The sequence below is a fragment of the Mesoplodon mirus genome, assembly GCF_964341445.2.
Source record: "Mesoplodon mirus genome assembly, chromosome: 6".
NCBI lineage: Eukaryota > Metazoa > Chordata > Mammalia > Artiodactyla > Ziphiidae > Mesoplodon > Mesoplodon mirus.
This window is the reverse complement of record NC_138982.1, coordinates 46,256,469-46,275,151: the sequence shown is the minus strand read 5'-3', so window position 1 is coordinate 46,275,151 and position 18,683 is coordinate 46,256,469. Positions and strand designations below refer to the sequence as shown.

Here is an 18,683-nt window from a genome sequence, read left to right as displayed (position 1 = left end):
CCTTCTTTGGAGAAATGTCTATTTAGGTCTTCTGCCCATTTTTTGATTGTGTTGTTTGTTTTTTTGTTATTGAGTTGTATGAGCTACCAAACATTATCTTTAATCATAACACCAACCCTGTAGGGTAGGTGTTATTATCCTTTCCGTCTGCCTCAGTTTGAGACTCAGGTTTGGCAACAAGGGCTGGTCAGGGGCCTGGAGAGAATCCCATTATATTAAAATATGCATTATCTTTGGGTTTATTGTATATGATCTTCAAGGTCTTTTTAAATACTAGTATGCATGCACTGAATGAGTATTGAAATTTCAAGACAGGAGATATGATCTCTGAGATATTTCATCACTCTTTTCCTTCATGTCATACAAAAAGGTTTTTTTCTTCACTACTCACAGTAAGGCTAATGTCATGAGAATATTGTTCTTTATGTTAGCTGCCTTGACAGCCTATAATTTGCTTAACATGTTATTCCTGTTTCCATTAAGGTTATTCCTTCCTTCTCTTATCATATACAAATGAGTCTGGTGTGTTATTATATATCTTAACACTAATTTAAATTCTGATGATAATTGGAACCACTCTCTTTCATTCTTCTGCATTTATTGTAAGGAAACACTTCCAATATTCTTACTTTTATATTTATTTATTTATTTATTTGTGGTACGCGGGCCTCTCACTGTTGTGGCCTCTCCCTTTGCGGAGCACAGGCTCCGGACGCGCAGGCTCAGCGGCCATGGCTCACAGGCCCAGCCGCTCCGCGGCATGTGGGATCTTCCCGGACCGGGGCACGAACCCGTGTCCCTTGCATTGGCAGGCGGACTCTCAACCACTGCGCCACCAGGGAAGCTCTATTCTTACTTTTAAATCCAAACTGACTCATATAAGGGAGTGCAATCATCTGACTCTATTATGTATTCTAATATAGTTATGCTGGAGCATTTATATATCGAAATGTACATTATTTCATTATGCATGATTTTTATCTCTCCTTTTAATTTCACTTAGGATATGAAAATGAGAAGAGCCATCCATGACACCTGGGAGTTGGCCTGGCACTCACTGCTCAGCATTGTGTTCTCCTGTTGCACATCAACAATTTCACAGATCGCCAGTATGAGATGAAGCCACTCTGAGACCTTGATGGATCTAGACAAAAACAAGAACACTCTGTGATCATATCTGAACACAGACGAATGTGAACGTGGTCCAAACCAGAGAAATGACTGAACATCTTCCTATCTTGGCTAGTACAAGTGTCTGCTGCTCCTTTACAATGATACCTTTAGTCTTACTCTAATCTACCCTCCTTCTGGGTCACATTTATCAAAAGACCCAACTATAGAATGATTCCCACTTCTCAACAGCATCTAATCCAAAGCAAAGCACCACTTCCATGAATCCTCCTGAAAGTCACCTAACACTAACCTAAATCCTCCAAGTCCCTTCTACCACATTTCCCTGTGGTGCATATTCTCCCTCCTTGCAAAGAGCAATAGATTTAACTTATTCAACTGTAAGTGTGTTCCTGAGGGTCTCTGGCTGGGAGGCATTGACAGATATTATAGTGTCATCTATCTATCTATCTATCTATCATCTATCTATCTCTAGTCCTTGTAATCATGTATGTAGACAGATTATATTATCTATGAATTTCAGTTCAGGATAGTAAAGGACCTTTACAAAGTATTTGTTACAAAAAGAGGGTACTGAGTTTGGTAGGATCATTGATAGTAATTTTCTGAACTTGACTCTGTCTACAGGTAAATCATGGTATGCTGTTTTGTCTGCATATAAATCCTGTGTGTGAATGTAGGTTTCACACAGGATGTCACTTAAATGAGCAGATAGTGTCAAATTACAAAAAAAGAAAAAAAAAGTCCTGAAACTAAATACGGCACAAACTACTCTGCTTTGCATCTTAAGAAAAATGACTAGTTAAAGACAACCAACCGAATAGGAAAAAATATTTGCAAATCATAAATCTGATAAGGTATTAATATCCAAAATATGTAAAGAGCTCATACAACTCAATAGTAAAAAAAAATCTGATTTAAAAATGGGTAGAAGATCTGAATAGACATTTTTCCAAAGAAGACACGCAGATGGTCAACAAGTAAATGAAAAGGTGTCCAACATCACTAATCATCAGGGAAATGTAAATCAAAACTACAATGAGATATCACCTCACACCTGTCAGAATGGCTGTCATCAAAAAGACAAGAAATGACAAGTGTTGGTGAGGATGTGGAGAAAAGGGAACACTTGTGCACTGTTGGTGGGAATCTACATTGGTGCAGCCACTATGGAAAACCATATGGAGGTTCCTCGAAAAATTAAAAATAGAACTACCATGTGATTCAACAATTCACTTCTGGGTATTTATCCAAAGGATACAAAAATACTAATTAGAAAAGATATCTGCACCCCCATGTTCATTGTAGCATTATTTCAAATAGCCAAGATATGGAAGCAACCTAAGTGTCAATGGATGAATGCACAAAGAAAATGCAGTGTATATATGTACAATGGAATATTATTTAGCCATAAAAAAGAATGAAATCTTGCCATTTGCAACAACATGGATGGACCTTGAGGGCATTATGCTAAGTGAAATAAGTCAGACAGAGAAAGACAGGTACCGTATGATCCCACTTACATGTGGAATCTAAAAACAAACAAAAAACAAACAAATCCAAGCTCATGGATAGAGAGAACAGATTGGTGGTCACCAGAGAGGGGGTGGGTGGAATGAGAGGAGAGGGTTAAAAAATATAAACTCCCAGCTATCAAATAAATAAGTCATGGGGATGTAATGTACAGCATGGGGGTACAGTTAATAATACTGTATTGTATATTTGAAAGCTGCTAAGAGGGTGGATCTTAAAAGTTTTCATCACAAGAGGAAGAAAGAAAGAAAGAAAGAAAAGAAACATGCCTGGGAAGGGCCTGTTTGGTGTTCCTCTTGTCTGGTGGTGCTCTGGTTTTGATCCCTTTGTCATTGCTCCATGCTTCCTGTTAATCGGACATTTGAGGCACAGTTGTCTGGTCATTAACCCTTGTTATTCCCATTGAGGACATACATGTATCCCTATCATTTGCCTTTCAAACTTGTGCTTTTTCTTCTGACGAACTGTCACCACATCTGGCATCTCAACCATCTTGCCAGAAACTGTTAAATAACGAGTGAATAGAAGTGTTTTTATGACCTTGCGGAATGAAACTGCCATCCTTTCTTTCTTTTCAAATATTAGCGACTAAAAAAGAGGTTGGGGCACTTAGGAAATTTTGAGAAGCCCCAATGATGATGATAAATGATGTTTTACGAATGAAGAAAATGTCTCTGCTTAACGTAGGCATTGTGTTTCCCAACCTCATACCTCTTCCTGCCCACACCCTCCCCCAATCAACATGCTTTTGCCACTTGCTGGCTCCCTTGGTGAACAATGGAGAGCAATTTGTCAAGGAAAGTTTGCTTTTAATAGGGTGTAGGAGGAGGTGGTGTAGACACTTAGGGCTAAACATCAATATATGAACTAATCAGGTCACTGCCACCTCCCGCTCTAGATCTGAGAGCGCCGGGGAGCTTTGTTTTGTTCTCCGATTCCTCCCGAGTGCTTAGAAGGTGCTGGAGAAATAGTGCACGGTGAAAAGATCTAAGAATCAGTCCATCCATCAGTGACTCATCCATCTCCCTCCTCATTTCCCCAGATTAGGCGTGTAACCTCTGAGTACCTGGGGCCGGCCCGTCCTCGCCCGGGCGGGCGTGGGATAAGAAGGCACAGCAGTGCTGGGGCCTAGCTTTGGGCACCCACGCAGGACGCGAAGCTTCCTGCCCCGCGCAGCCTCTGCCTCCCGAATCTGGTGTGGTGCCAGGCGCTGAGGATACAAACGACCCAGGAGGGGCGGGTACCCCACCTCGTCTGGACACTCTTCCGGGCGAGCTGCGAGGCCGGACCTCCAGGGTGAGGCAGGAAAAGAAAGTGCGGCGCGGTGGGAGGCGCGCTCCTCTCTTGGGCGCCCGCTGGGGCAGTCGCGCCACGCGCCGCAGCGTCCCCCCAGCCCCTCGCCTGCGCAGAGGTGGGCTCCGGGCTGAGTTCCTGACCTCCGCCCGTGTCCCTAGGAGGGGAGAGGAACTGCGCGGGGGTGAGGGGCCCTGGCACCCCGGCCATTCTCAGGCCGGAACCCCTTTAACAAGAGGGTGGCCGTGGAGTACAGCAGGTACAGCCGGGGGCAGCCTGGCAGAACTGGGCTCCGTGCGTTCCTCACGGTTTACTAGATAGTTCTGTGCTCTTAGTACAGTTTTAATTTTGATTTCGTTGAAAAAAAAAATCGAGCGTATTGCCCGTATTCTTTCTTTTGTACATGATAAAACAATCAGAAGTACAAAAGAAGTTAAGTGTCTCTCCCAGCTCTGTCTGCCAGTCCCCACGCTCCTAGATTCTGTCCCAGGACAGCAGGACAGGTTGATGCGCTAGGCAGTGAGGATGCTGCCACGCGGAGTTTGGTCCTTGGGGACTGTGTCCCTGGAGAGTGGGGTTGCCAGGGGAAATTAAGGAACTGTTTTCAGGAGGGCGGAGGGCCGCCGACGGTGGGCGCACAGTGCTGGGAGAAGGACAGTTTTTTCCTGGTTGGGGGAGGGGGGCCTCTATGCAGTCTTTAAATAATTGCGAATTACAGTATATATGTCCATGCCTCTCTCTCGCTTTACCACAGCTTACCCTTCCCCCTCCCCATATCCTCAAGTCCATTCTCAAGTAGGTCTGTGTCTTTATTCCTGTCTTACCCCTAGGTTCTTCATGACATTTTTTTCCTTAAATTCCATATATATGTGTTAGCATACGGTATTTGTCTTTCTCTTTCTGACTTACTTCACTCTGTATGACAGACTCTAGGTCTATCCACCTCATTACAAATAGCTCAGTTTCGTTTCTTTTTATGGCTGAGTAATAGTCCACTGTATATATGTGCAACATCTTCTTTATCCATTCATCTGTTGATGGACACTTAGGTTGTTTCCATCTCTGGGCTATTGTAAATAAAGCTGCAATGAACATTTTGGTACATGACTCTTTTTGAATTATGGTTTTCTCAGGGTATATGCCCAGTAGTGGGATTGCTGGGTCATATGGTAGTTCTATTTGTAGTTTTTTAAGGAACCTCCATACTGTTCTCCATAGTGGCTGTACCAATTCACATTCCCACCATCAGGCACTACCAAACGTAAGGTAGATAGCTAGTGGGAAGCAGCCGCATAGGGAGGGTGGGAGGGAGGGAGACACAAGAGGGAAGAGATATGGGAACATATGTATATGTATAACTGATTCACTTTGTTATAAAGCAGAAACTAACACACCATTGTAAAGCAATTATACTCCAATAAAGATGTAAAAAAAAAAAAAAGAAAGAAAGAAAATAGCAGGACAATTGAGAGAGGAGACCGGGCCGTGCCCAGATAAGAGATAAGAGACCACATATTTCTCATTCTCAAAGTCAAGGAGACCTTCCCGACTAGAAAGCTCCTTGGAGGTCAAAAGGGAAGTGATGCTAAGCTACCCATAGGCCTCTTCTCTGGAATCCATCTTAGCTGAGAGATGTGAGAGCACACATGGGAGGATCCTGAGATATACCAAATACAGACTCAGAACCAGGCAATTTAAAATGATTGGCCAAAGGAAACCTGGAAGAAATGCCCCATATAAGTGATTTAAACTACCATGAGGGCACGACTCTTTCTCTGAGTCCGCCTGTGTGTCTATCCACCCATACTGTATTCTTTTCCCTCCTAATAAACACTTTGTTTTACTACTCTCCGTCTTTGTGGGAATTCTTTTCTGCAAAGCTGAAGGGCCATGGCCTTGTCACTGACCACTGGTCTAGTGGCTAGGATTCAGCTCTCTCACTGCCGTGACCCAAAGTCAATCTCTGGCCAGGAACCGAAACTCTGCTTCAAGCCGCTGCAGGCTGAGGCCACCTGAGATCACCCCTACATCATGCCCAGCTGAGGATTTTACTAGTATCTTGGTTAGGTGGGACTGGAAGTTAATTACAGGACCACAGTGGGCATTATTCCAGTTTGATGGTTGAACAGTATACAGTTAACTATTTAGTTCATTAGCCCGGGTTACTGAGTGCCTACCATCATATTTCTTCTCTCTTCAATAGTCTGTGGGTACAAAAGGGACCACAGGAAGGATAATGGTTTATGTTTCAAGTCCCCCAACCTCTTAAGCCCCCTCTGAGGTACCCCTCCCCATCCCCACAAGCCTCTCTCTCTCTCCCCCCCGTCCCCTTTCCCTTTCCCTCTCTCTTCTCTCCCCTCACCCACAAGCTCTGGGCTTTCCAGTTTCCAGGAGAGTCCAGAGATTACCCTTCCGCCTTCCTCACTGCCAATGGTGTCCCTGGTAAGGAGGCCGCTTTCCTCTCTAATTCGCAATTCTTTTTTTTTTACATCTTTATTGGAGTATAATTGCTTTACAATGGTGTGTTGGTTTCTGCTTTATAACAAAGTGAATCATTTATACATATACATGTGTTCCCATATCTCTTCCCTCTTGCGTGTCCCTCCCTCCTACCCTCCCTATCCCACCCCTCTAGGCGGTCACAAAGCACGGAGCTGATCTCCCTGTGCTGTGCGGCTGCTTCCCACTAGCCATCTACCTTACGTTTGGTAGTGTATATATGTCCATGCCACTCTCTCGCTTTGTCACAGCTTACCCTTCCCCCTCCCCATATCCTCAAGTCCATTCTCAAGTAGGTCTGTGTCTTTATTCCTGTCTTACTCCTAGGTTCTTCATGACATTTTTTTTTCTTAAATTCCATATATATGTGTTAGCATACGGTATTTGTCTTTCTCTTTCTGACTTACTTCACTCTGTATGACAGACTCTAGGTCCATCCACCTCATTACAAATAGCTCAATTTCGTTTCTCTTTATGGCTGAGTAATATTCCATTGTATATATGTGCCACACCTTCTTTATCCATTCATCCGATGATGGACACTTAGGTTGTTTCCATGTCCTGGCTATTGTAAATAGAGCTGCAATGAACATTTTGGTACATGACTCTTTTTGAATTATGGTTTTTTCAGGGTATATGCCCAGTAGTGGGATTGCTGGGTCATATGGTAGTTCTATTTGTAGTTTTTTAAGGAACCTTCATACTGTTCTCCATAGTGGCTGTACCAATTCACATTCCCACCAGCAGTGCAAGAGTGTTCCCTTTTCTCCACACCCTCTCCAGCATTTATTGTTTGTAGATTTTTTGATGATGGCCATTCTGACTGGTGTGAGATGATATCTCATTGTAGTTTTGACTTGCATTTCTCTAATGATTAATGATGTTGACCACTCTTTCATGTGTTTGTGGGCAGTCTGTATATCTTCTTTGGAGAAATGTCTATTAAGGTCTACTGCCCATTTTTGGATTGGGTTTTCCTGCTGTTTTCATATTTGAGTATCGGTCCACAGAGAACCAACTGCAGCTGTTTACCCTGGGCGGGGAGGGTGGGGGATGGGGACTATCTATCTCCTGCCTCAGAGGGACGTCCTTGTCCTAAACATGTGCATTTCTCCCCATTATTTCATCATCCAGTTTTACTTAATGATGTGTACCAATGCTAGCACTTTGTTGACGCAGCTTGGGCAACACTATGGGGCAATGCATGACCAGTTCCACTGGTAACTCGTAGAGTAAATTCCCTCCCAGTGTCCTGGGGACCATCCTTCTCTGGAAGGGGAAGAAGGAACTGGGAATAAGAAACAAGGCTTTGTTTGCTACTCCCTTTATTAAAACAATATCAATATTTAGTATCTATGTTGCAACAAGGTCCTGGTTTTCCTCGCATCTCCCTGGCTACTCTTTCTTTGTTTGCCTCACGAGTGCCTGCCTTCTTTTTTCCAGTTAGGTGTGGTGCCTCTCAGAGTCCCATTCCAAGCCCTCTTCCCCATACCCTATCCCTTGGCAATCTCATCCATCCCCATAAATGGCTTTAATGACCATTTATGACTTTCAGATTGCCCTCTCTACCCATCCCTTTCTCTTGAGCTCCAGACAAGTTCATCCACCTGCTTCCAGAACAACACCTTAAACTTCATGTCTCCATCCAGAATTCATCTCTTCTTCTCCAGCTCACATTGTGGGTTTCATTTTCTCAGTGACTGCATTTACTTTCTTCCTCAGCTGTACAAGCTTTGGCTTGTCCCACCCTCCCCAACCCCCCAACCCTACTGACCTCCAGCCGTGATGTCCCAGGTGGGAACATCTAAATCAGCTCCCCAGTCCTTGCACTTTTCTTCTCATCCAGCCACCATCACCTGTTAGTCTCCTAACTGGTCTCCCTGCTTCCAGGTTTGCCCTCCAGGCTTCACTCCACATGGAGCCTGAGTGATGTTTCCAAAATGGAAATCTGATCATTACTGTCAGCTTTAGGATAAATGCCAAATGCCTTCATGTGGCCTAGAAGGATTCTGACCCTTGTCTGCCATTCCACCTTCATGGCTGACCACTCCAAGCTCAAACACGGAGGTCCAGTCATCCCACTTTCATTCACTTCCTTTGGTGTTTATGCAATGACCTGGGGACTTTTCTTATGTCCGTTTCCCTTTTTCCTGACTGTTTCCCTTACTGCTCTTCCCTTGGCCATATTCATCCTTCAGGTCCCTGTGGTGACATCACTTTTCTAGGAAGCTTTCCCTGATTCACAGGTCTGGATTAGCTGCTCCTCATCACAGTCCTTTTCAGACTGTACTTACCTTGCTGCTTATTTGCCTTTCTTCTCCCACAACCATAATGAGCTTGAAGGCAGGGACCTGTGCATCTGGGTCACGTCATTATTCTCATGTCCCAGCATGGGGTCTGGCATATAGTATCAATATAGGCTCAATAAATATTGAATAACTGCTTGAATGAATAAATGAAAGAATTAAACACGTGAAAATAGATGAAAACCAATCAAAGGAGAACAAGAAAAGGCTTTATATTCAGGGCTTGCTATAGCAAGGGAGTTAGCCGCCTTTATTTGCTTTTTGGCAAAGACTCAAAGACAGGCAGAGGAATGGGAACGCTTCATAGTGGGAAAAAAAAGAAAAACCATCAGTTATTCCTTGATTGGAGGCTGCTGGCATAGGGAGGCTGTAGGCTGGCTAACTAGAAGTGGGGTATCATGTGGTTGTTTAGGGACGCATATTTGGCTTTCTTTGGTTGGCCCTAAGTTGGAAGCAGGGCAGAAATTAGGGAAGCTGTTAGTTATTAATCAGGTCCTTCCCATTTTGGGTCAGTTGTTACAGGGGTTGTTATTTGGCTACCTGGACTGGTTAGTAGTGAGCGATAGTTGACTTTCTACAGGTCTGATTTATAGAGAGCAGGCTGGCTTCCTGGGCTGGTTGCTTCAGATCATGGGTCAGAGTTTTATTTTTATATATGGTCTGGTCATGGCGCATATGTATATTCAGAATCTCAAGCTAATATGTATTGAGCAGCTACTGTACACCATACTGTGTATTAAGTGTTGTTTATGCAGAACCTTATTTATTTCTCACAGTACCTCTGTGGGGTAGGTATTACCATGTCCGCTTAACCCTGATCACTTCCTCCTTTGAAGCTAATGTTAGTCACATTTTCTGTTTTCTGGCCATCCTTGATAACTTACCACCTCCCCCTCCTCCAAATTTGCCGCAGACTGGGCTCTGGGTTCTTCTCCAGCCCAACGTTGCCATCTTCCAAGCATGTCAGTATCCTTACTCAGTTCCTTCCCACAGCACTAGACTCCCAGTTCTGGATTTCCTTATCTTCAGTGACTTCACCTGCAACACTTTTCAGTCAGCCACGCCTTGGTCATCAGGCACATCAGTCATCTTCAGCAGGAAAGGCCTCATCTCTGATATGTAAACCCTAACCCTACCATCCAACCTCTTAGTGTGGTTGAAATACATTCTACCCTTTTAGCCCTGCCAGGCAGTAATTAATTCTGGGTAAGAGCATTATGGTAGATTTCAAAATACTTTAAACTACTTTTTGTTATTTTCTAAGATGTCTAAAATATGTAACATGAAAAAGAAAAAAAAGCCTCTAAGCATTATTTTTTTAATTTAAAAACAAGTGTCACCTACCTGCACACCCATCACTCTATCATTCTCCTTCTGGAGGATACAGGGAAGGGATAAAGTCCAATGAACATTATTTAGTTGTAGTCACACTGCAGTCAGAGCCAATAATGATGGAGTTCATTTAAAATGAAGTTACTGTTATTCTTTTGGAAGGTCTCCAACAATCATGACAAACACAGTTGACATAAATCATGTTTGAGTAGCCATGTTCCATTATGCTGAGTATGATGGTTAATTAACTTGGCTGGGCCACGGTACTCAGTTGTTTGGTCAAACACCAGTCTAGATGTTGCTATGAAGGTTTTTTTTTTTATGAGGTATTTAAATATATATATATATATATATATATATTTATTTGTCTGTGCTGAGTCTTTTTTTTTTTTTTTTTTTTTTTTCTTTTTTTTTCTTTTTGCGGTATGCGGGCCTCTCACTGTTGTGGCCTCTCCTGTTGCGGAGCACAGGCTCCGGACGCGCAGGCCCAGCGGCCATGGCTCACGGGCCCAGCCGCTCCGCGGCATATGGGATCCTCCCAGACCGGGGCACGAACCCGCATCCCCTGCATCGGCAGGCGGACTCTCAACCACTGCGCCACCAGGGAGGCCCTGAGTCTTTTTTTTTAATAAATAAATTTATTTATTTTATCTTTGGCTGCGTTGGGTGTTCGTTGCTGCGTGCGGGCTTTCTCTAGTTGCAGCAAGTGGGGGCTACTCTTCGTTGTGGTGCGTAGGCTTCTCATTGTGATGGCTTCTCTTGTTGCGGAGCATGGGCTCTAGGTTCATGGGTTTCAGTCGTTGTGGCACGTGGGCTCAGTAGTTGTGGCTCATGGTCTCTAGAGCACAGGCTCAGTAGTTGTGGTGCATGGGCTTAGTTGCTCCACAGCATGTGGGATCTTCCCGGACCAGGGCTCAAACCCGTGTCCCCTGCATTGGCAGGCGAATTCTTAACCACTGCGCCACCAGGGAAGCCCGCTGTGCTGAGTCTTAGTTGCTGCATGTGGGATCTTCCTTGCGGCATGTGGGATCTTTTTTTTTTTGAGTTGTGGCATGTGGGATCTAGTTCCCAGACCAGGGATTGAACCGGGGCCCCCTGCATTGGGAGCGTGGAGTCTTACCCACTGGACCACCAGGGAAATCCCTGAGAAGGTATTTTTAACAAATGTGATTAACATTTAAATTAATGTACTTTGAATATGCAGATTACTCTCCATAGTGTGGGTGGGCCTCATCCAGTCAGTTGAAAGCCTTAAAAGAAAAGTCTGCGGTGTCCTGAGGAGGAAGGAATTCTGCCTCCAGACTGCCTTCAGACTCAAGATGGCAACATCAACTCTCCCCTGGGTCTCCAGCCTGCTGGTGTGCCCTGAAGATTTTGGACTTGCCAGTCCTCACGATTTCATGAGTCCATTCCTTAAATTCTCTGTCTGTCTATCCACATCCTATTGGTTCTGATTCTCTAGAGAGCCATGACTGATTCGCTGGGCAAGGGCCAGATGTGCAGGACAAGAATTCCCGCACACAGTACAAATGAAGATAAACAGGACCCACCTCTGTAAATTACTTCCCATCTCTCTCCTAGCCATCAGTTTTCTGCACCTCTAATTACTCCTCTTTAAGTCAGGCCCAGCATCTGATAAGACTTATTTACATTTGTTGACTGAGGGATTCTACTTTAGCAGGTGGTTCTCAGCCAGTGTGTGATGTCATCAGCATTTTAAGCTTCTTGTTTCCAAGCTGAAGAAGGAAGAGTCTTACCATTATCCTTGAATAAAGGATGGTCTACTAACAGGGAAAGAGATGTGTTTATCATAAGGCATCCTGAAAGTAAATCTGTGTTAAGTCTTCAGGGAGAGGGTGCAGCCAGACTTTATGGAGAAAAAAAGAATACAGAAATATCTAACTTTTGCTATTTTTCAGTGATAAACGATCATATGGACCCCTTGCTATGGCCTCTCCCAGGGCTTTGGATGGAAGATATAAAGTGAGGGGCCCTGGGAATTCCCTGGCAGTCCAGTGGTTAGGACTCGGTGCTTTCATTGCTGGGGGCGCACAAGCCGCCGGTAAAGCGGGCTCTGTTTCTGGGCTTTTTAGGGTGGGGACAGGAAGAAGGGTGCTGACCTTTCCTTAGGTTGATTCCTGCTTTGCTGGGGAGGAAAGTTGAGGCTGGCCTGGTTCCAGCTGCTGGAGGAAGACATGTCTCTTCCTTAGACCCAGAGTGTCGCTTCTCTGCCAGCCCAGCCCATGTGACTTGCCAGACCCCTGCCCCACTTCCATCCTTTCCCTTGCTCCCCTTCTTTACTTTAACCCCTGTCCTACTGTTTCCAGGGCCTGTTTCCACACTCTCGCACCCTGCTTCTTTAGGGAGTGTCCAGGCATATGTCAGAGGACAATGTGCAGCCCACCTTGCCCTCCATCTGCAAATGCAAATCCCTCTCTGTGCTTCATAGAGATTTTCTATCTCTGAGGACAGCATCTCTGACTGCGTGTGCCATGGCAGAATTGCCACGGCTTCATGTGTGGGCACTGTTCTCTGTGGTCCTTTGTCCACATCTATGGCCAGCATCTCCTCCCGTCTTCCTGCATCTTCAGACTTCCAAATGCTGTGTTTATCATCTCACATAAGCAGACACATGTTATCAGAAGCAGTTTTCTAATTGTACCCAGGGATAAGTATTTTTATATAGTTTGCTTTCATATATTTCACTGAGTATGTGAATTTGTTAGCACCTCCTCTCCTCATTCTGGGAGGAACTCAGTGACTGGCTGGAAAGGTCTGCAGGTTCCAGGGGCTGCAGTTTCCCTCTTGGCTCCGAGTCCCTGCATCTTCAGAACCACTGAGGTCATCTGTGCCCCATGTTTCATGGCGGTTCTTCTCCTTCTGCTCCCACCACCTGAAATCTGGGCCTTTTCTTTGATCTTGCCCCAGAATCACTCACACAAGACACATGTACGTGTATCATAAGACTTTACTGAAAGACTCTGCATAAGCAATGGAGTTGTTTTATGTCACAGCAGAACCCAAACAACTTAAAATTATACAAATATAATCCTTGTTTCTTACACCCACCTTTGGGAATTCCTCCCTTGCCTCCTTTCTCCCCAGACTTGAGCCCTGCTAAACTGATTGCCACCCCCTTTCCCCTCATCCCTTACTCCCTCAGGCAGAAGTAGCCTCGTCCAGTTTAGATTAAAAAACATTAACAACAAAACCAGCTCTTCACTCTGTATGACAGACTCTAGGTCCATCCACCTCATTACAAATAGCTCAGTTTCGTTTCTTTTTATGGCTGAGTAATATTCCATTGTATATATGTGCCACATCTTCTTTAGAAAGAGAAAGACAAATACCGTATGCTAACACATATATATGGAATTTAAGAAAAAAAATGTCATGAAGAACCTACGGGTAAAACAGGAATAAAGACACAGACCTACTTGAGAATGGACTTGAGGATATGGGGAGGGGGAAGGGTAAGCTGTGACAAAGCGAAAGAGAGGCATGGACATATATACAGTACCAAATGTAAGGTAGGTAGATAGTGGGAAGCAGCCGCATAGCACAGGGAGATCAGCTTGGGGCTTTGTGACCACCCGGAGGGGTGGGATAGGGAGGGTGGGAGGGAGGGAGATGCAAGAGGGAAGGGATGTGGGAACAGATGTATATGTATGACTGATTCACTTTGTTATAAAGCAGAAACTAATAAAAAAAAAGAAAGAAACAAAACAGCTCTTCTTCCTGTTACACTTAGTGTGAATAAAAAACAGAGAGAAATGAAGAAAACAGAAGTCCTCACCACGATGTGAAAACAGAGTCTCTTCCCTTTCACACATTTCACCACTTCAGCCGCCGCCGGCACACACGTGCACACGCTAAGCCAGCCCCGCCTCAGACACGCAGAGCCCTGCTGAGTCCCCAGAGACCCTCCATCTCTCTCTGTTCCCTCATTTCATTTCTTCCTCTTGGATCCCAAAAGCTGTCAATGAAAAATACTACTCCTGTTCTCACTTCATGTAAGTCCATGGTTAGGAACCATACTGAATAGCAAGACAGGAAAGAAACAGGCCTGGAGAGAACAGAGAGATAGATAGCAGGAATCCTAGGAGCTGGAAGGTTCATTTAGGAACAAGGAAGGGGACCCCTGTGATGGAAAGCCACATTGCAGATCCCAGGACATTTCTGCACTAGGCACACAGGGGGCATCCTCAAAACTCTCATTCCAAAGGGTGCAGCACACCTGCAGGTATAGATTCTATACCTAGACACCCCCTTCTCGTAGTTGGGCCCCTGCCCAGAGCTTCTCAAGCTCTTCACTGCCCTCGCCTATGGATCACAGGTGGTACTTGGCACCTGGGACCTTTCTCCAGGAGGAGAAGCGATCATGCCAGAGGCTGCAGAGGTCATAGATGGCGGCCAGCAAGGCAGCCCCTAAGTCCAGGTGCCAGCAGAAGAAGATGGTGAGGAAGGCGAGGTCCATGGGGTTTTCCCCTCTCCAGGGCTGCCCAGAGGGAGGCGTGTACATCAGGATGCTTAGTTGCATCAGCCAGCTGCTGAGCACCAGCCCCATCCAAGTCTTGAGCACCCAGAGCTGGGGCTGGCTGGGGACCCAGATCTCGATGATGAGCACCAGGCTGACCAGGAAGGCAGGCACTGTGAACAGCGTGTGCACGTGGGTCTCCAGGGCACCCTTGTGCTCGGTGTGGGTCACCACCAGCAGCACCAGTGCACAGAAGGCCAGAGCCTTGGCTGCCTGCTCCAGCTTCACATGCCTGGCGTGCCTGGCTCGTGGTGTCCACCACGCCACTGAGGAGGAAGGACCCGTACGTGGTGAAGTGCCACCACTCGTCCTTGAACGTGAACTGTCACCGAGGGGCCTCCCAGTCCACCATCATCAGCCGCTTTGTTCCTGGCGGGTAGAAGAACTCGGGGAAGATGAGAATCAGGGAGAAAACCACCTTCCCAACTCCTTCCACAGGGACCAGCTGCCACCACCTGTGCCCTCGCTTCTCCCTTGGGGGCAGAGGGGCTTTGAGGAACCTCTGTCCCCATAGCAGGGCCAAGGACACCAGCACCGGTTAGTAGAGTGAGAAGAAGAAGAAGAAGATCCCTGCTACCAGGTGTCCCCCGAGGGTTCCCATGGTCTCAGTGTGTATGTCAGGGCCACCAGGGCGACAGCGGGAGATGAGCAGCAACCTCGCAGGCACCCCTCACAAGCAAGAGTGGCTGCTTTTGAACAGTGGGGAGATCTGCCCGATCCAGCCCCACCCATGCTTCCCACACAGGGAAAGGTGTCCAAAGCATCTGAGTCACTCCTGGGTGGGACCTCTTTCGGAGGCGTGATGGTGTGCGTGCATTGCACCACACTCTGTTCCTTACTTAGATGCTAGGCCTGGGATTTCAACCTCTGCCCCTCACTGCAGGCACTGGTTTGCCCTTTCTCTCACAGGCTCTGCCCCACCCCTCCACAAGGAGAGGGGAGGGAAAGAGTTAGGTGCTCCAAGAAAGAGGCCTCTCTTCCACTGACGGTCTCTTGGTGCCAGGCACATTACATAATTTTTTCTCATTTAACTCCATCAACACTGGGAGATTGGGATTGACATATATACACTACTGTGTATAAAATAGACAACTAATGAGAACATACTGTATAGCACAGGGAACTCTACTCAATGCTCTGTGGTGACCTAAATGGGAAGGAAATCCAAAAATGAGGGAGTATATGTATACATATAGCTGATTCACTTTGCTGTACAGCAGAAACTAACACAACATTGTAAAGCAACTATACTCCAATAAAAATTAATTTAAAAAATCCCTCAACAACTCTATAAGGAAGTTATTGCTAAACAAATTTTACAGGTGACATGAAGGCTCGGGGTGGGGGAAGGGACATGCATGAGGTCCCTTCTAGCAGTCAGCACAGCAGAGGCTGGATGAGGACCGGGTCTATTCATTTATCTGCACAGTGACTGAATTTCAGCTCCAACACTTGCAACTCACATGACTGCGAGCAAGTTACTTTGTCTTCTTGAGACTTGGTTTCCTGATCTGTAGAATGGGAATAATAATTACTTCCTAGGTTTGTTGTGAGGATTAAATATAGACATACCTTATTTTATTGCACTTTTCTTTATCAGGCTTTGTGGATATTGTGTTTTTAAAAAAAACTAAAGATCTGTGGCAACCCTGCATCAAGCTAGTCTATTGGTGCCATTTTTCCAACAGCATTTGTTCCCTTCATGCCTCTGTGTCACATTTTGGTAATTTTCACAATATTTCAAACTTTTTGTTATTATTATGTCTGTGATCACTGATCTTTGGTGTTGCTATTGTAATTGTTTTGATGTTTTTTAGTAATAAAGTATTTTTAAATTAGGGTATGTATATATTTTTTAGACATAATGTTATTGCACACAATAGACTACAGTATAGTGCAAGCATAACTATTTTTGTTTTTCGGCCGCCATGCAGCATGTGGGATCTTATTTCCCCAACGAACGAACATGTGTCCCCTGCAGTGGGAGCGCAGAGTCTTAACCATTGTACCACCATGGAAGTCCCAAGCATAACTTTTATATACACTGGGAAACCAAAAAATTTCCATGACTCATTTTATTGTGTTATTCACTTTACTGTGGTAGTCTGGGACCAAACCTGCAATATGTCTGGGGTATCCCTGTAGAATAATGTATGTAGAGTGTCTGATACATAATAAATACTCAAAAAATGACAGTGATTATTAGTAATTTTGCTATTGTTATTACTAATATTCCTTGCTAAATTCCTATGATGCTGAAGTTGTCCAAGTATTCCTATGAATGATACCAAAGCAGGGATCATAAAGAAAAAAGTGAAAAGCTTAATTATATGTAAATTTTTAAAGTTTTTATTAATAGAAATTAAACATTAGAATTAATAATTTATTTATATATTAAAGTTACTGTTAAAAAACCAATTTCAAGAGAAAAACAAACTGTAAAATTTTACTCTATATGTAACAAAGTCTACTTACAATATAAAGAGCTCTTACAAATCAAGAAGTTACAAATGAACACCTCAGTAGGAAAATGGGCAAAGACCATAAACTGGCTACTCATCTAAGAAAAACTATAAATGTTTAACAAACCTATGAAATTCAAGATAATGAATCTCATTGGTAAGCAAATAAATAATAATAAAATCAACATGATACATGTTTGGACTGAAAATTTGTCTCCCTGCAAGATTCACATATTGATGCTCTAACCCCCAGTGTGATGGTTTTTGGAGGTGGGGCCTTTGGGAGATGATAAGGTTTAGATAAAGTCATAAGCGTGGGACCCTTATGATGAGATTAATGCCGTTATAGACAGAGGAGGAGAGACAAAGATCTCTCAGAAGAGTGTGAATTCTGTTGTTGTTGGGTAGAGTGTTCACATATGTTTGATCTAGTTGGTTTATTGTGTTGTTCAAGTCCTCTGTTTCCTTACATATCTTCTTTCTGCTGTTTCTCTCCATGTGCATGCACTGAGGAAAGGACATGTGAGCACACAGCAAGAAGGTGCCTGTCTGTGAGTCAGGAAGAAGACGCTTATCAGAACCCAACCATCTGGACTTCCCTGGTGGTCCAGTGGTTAAGACTCTGCGCTTCCACTGCAGGGAGCACGGGTTCTATCCCCAGTCAGGGAAATAAGATCCTGCATGCCATGCGGTGAGTCCAAAATAAAACAAACAAAAACCCAGCCATCTTGCACGCTGGTCTCAGATTTCCAGCCTACAAAACGTGAGAAAAGAACACTTGTTGTTTAAGCCACCCAGGCTATGGTATTCATTAAAGCAGACTGAGCTAAGACAGAATTTTGGTACTGTGAGGTGGGATGCTGCTGTAAAAAATACCTAAAAATGTGGAAGCATCTTTGCAACAGGATAATGGGTAGAGGCTGGGAGAGTTTGGAGGTGCATGCTAGAAAAGATCAAGATTGCCATGAACAAGCAGTTAAAGGTGATTGAGCTGAGGGCCTACAAGGAAAAGAGGAGAGCTATAGAGAAATGTCCATCTTCTTAGAGAAAGCATAAATAGTCATGAACAGAATGTTGGTAGAAATATGGGCTATAAAGCCTGTTCTGGTGAAGTCTCAGATCATGTTATAAGACAATGGAGAAAAAGTGATAAATTTTATAAAAATGGCAAAGAACTCGGCACAATTATGTTCATGTTTTAGTGTTTTGTGGAAGGTAGAACTTGTGAGAAATGAAAATACATGTTTAATTGAGGCGATTTCTAAGCAAAGTGTTGAAGGAGAGGCTTGGTGCCTCCTGATTGCGTATAATAAAATGTGAAAAGAGAGGAATGCACTGAAGAAGCAATTGTTAAGCAGAAAATATCCTGAGAGCTTCCCTGGTGGCGCAGTGGTTAAGAATCTGCCTGCCAACACAGGGGACACGGGTTTGAGCCCTGGTCCAGGAGGATCCCACATGCCGTGGAGCAACTAATCCCATGCACCACAACTACCAAGCCTGCACTCTAGAGCCTGCTAGCCACAACTACTGAGCCCACACACCACAACTACTGAAGCCCGCTGTGCCTAGGGCCTGTGCTCAACAACAAAG

At 44.6% G+C, this 18,683-nt stretch overlaps 1 pseudogene across 1 annotated transcript in view; it reads right to left on the bottom strand.

Annotated features, from left to right (window-relative positions):
- The window catches only part of LOC309805945 (transmembrane epididymal protein 1A-like), a 63,404-nt pseudogene extending 48,172 nt beyond the window's left edge, over window positions 1-15,232 (bottom strand). Inside the window, exon 1 of the transcript in view lies at window positions 14,533-15,232. The product of the transcript in view is annotated as a transmembrane epididymal protein 1A-like (transcript). The remainder of the gene's footprint in view (window positions 1-14,532) is intronic.
- Between the last annotated feature and the right edge of the window lie 3,451 nt (window positions 15,233-18,683).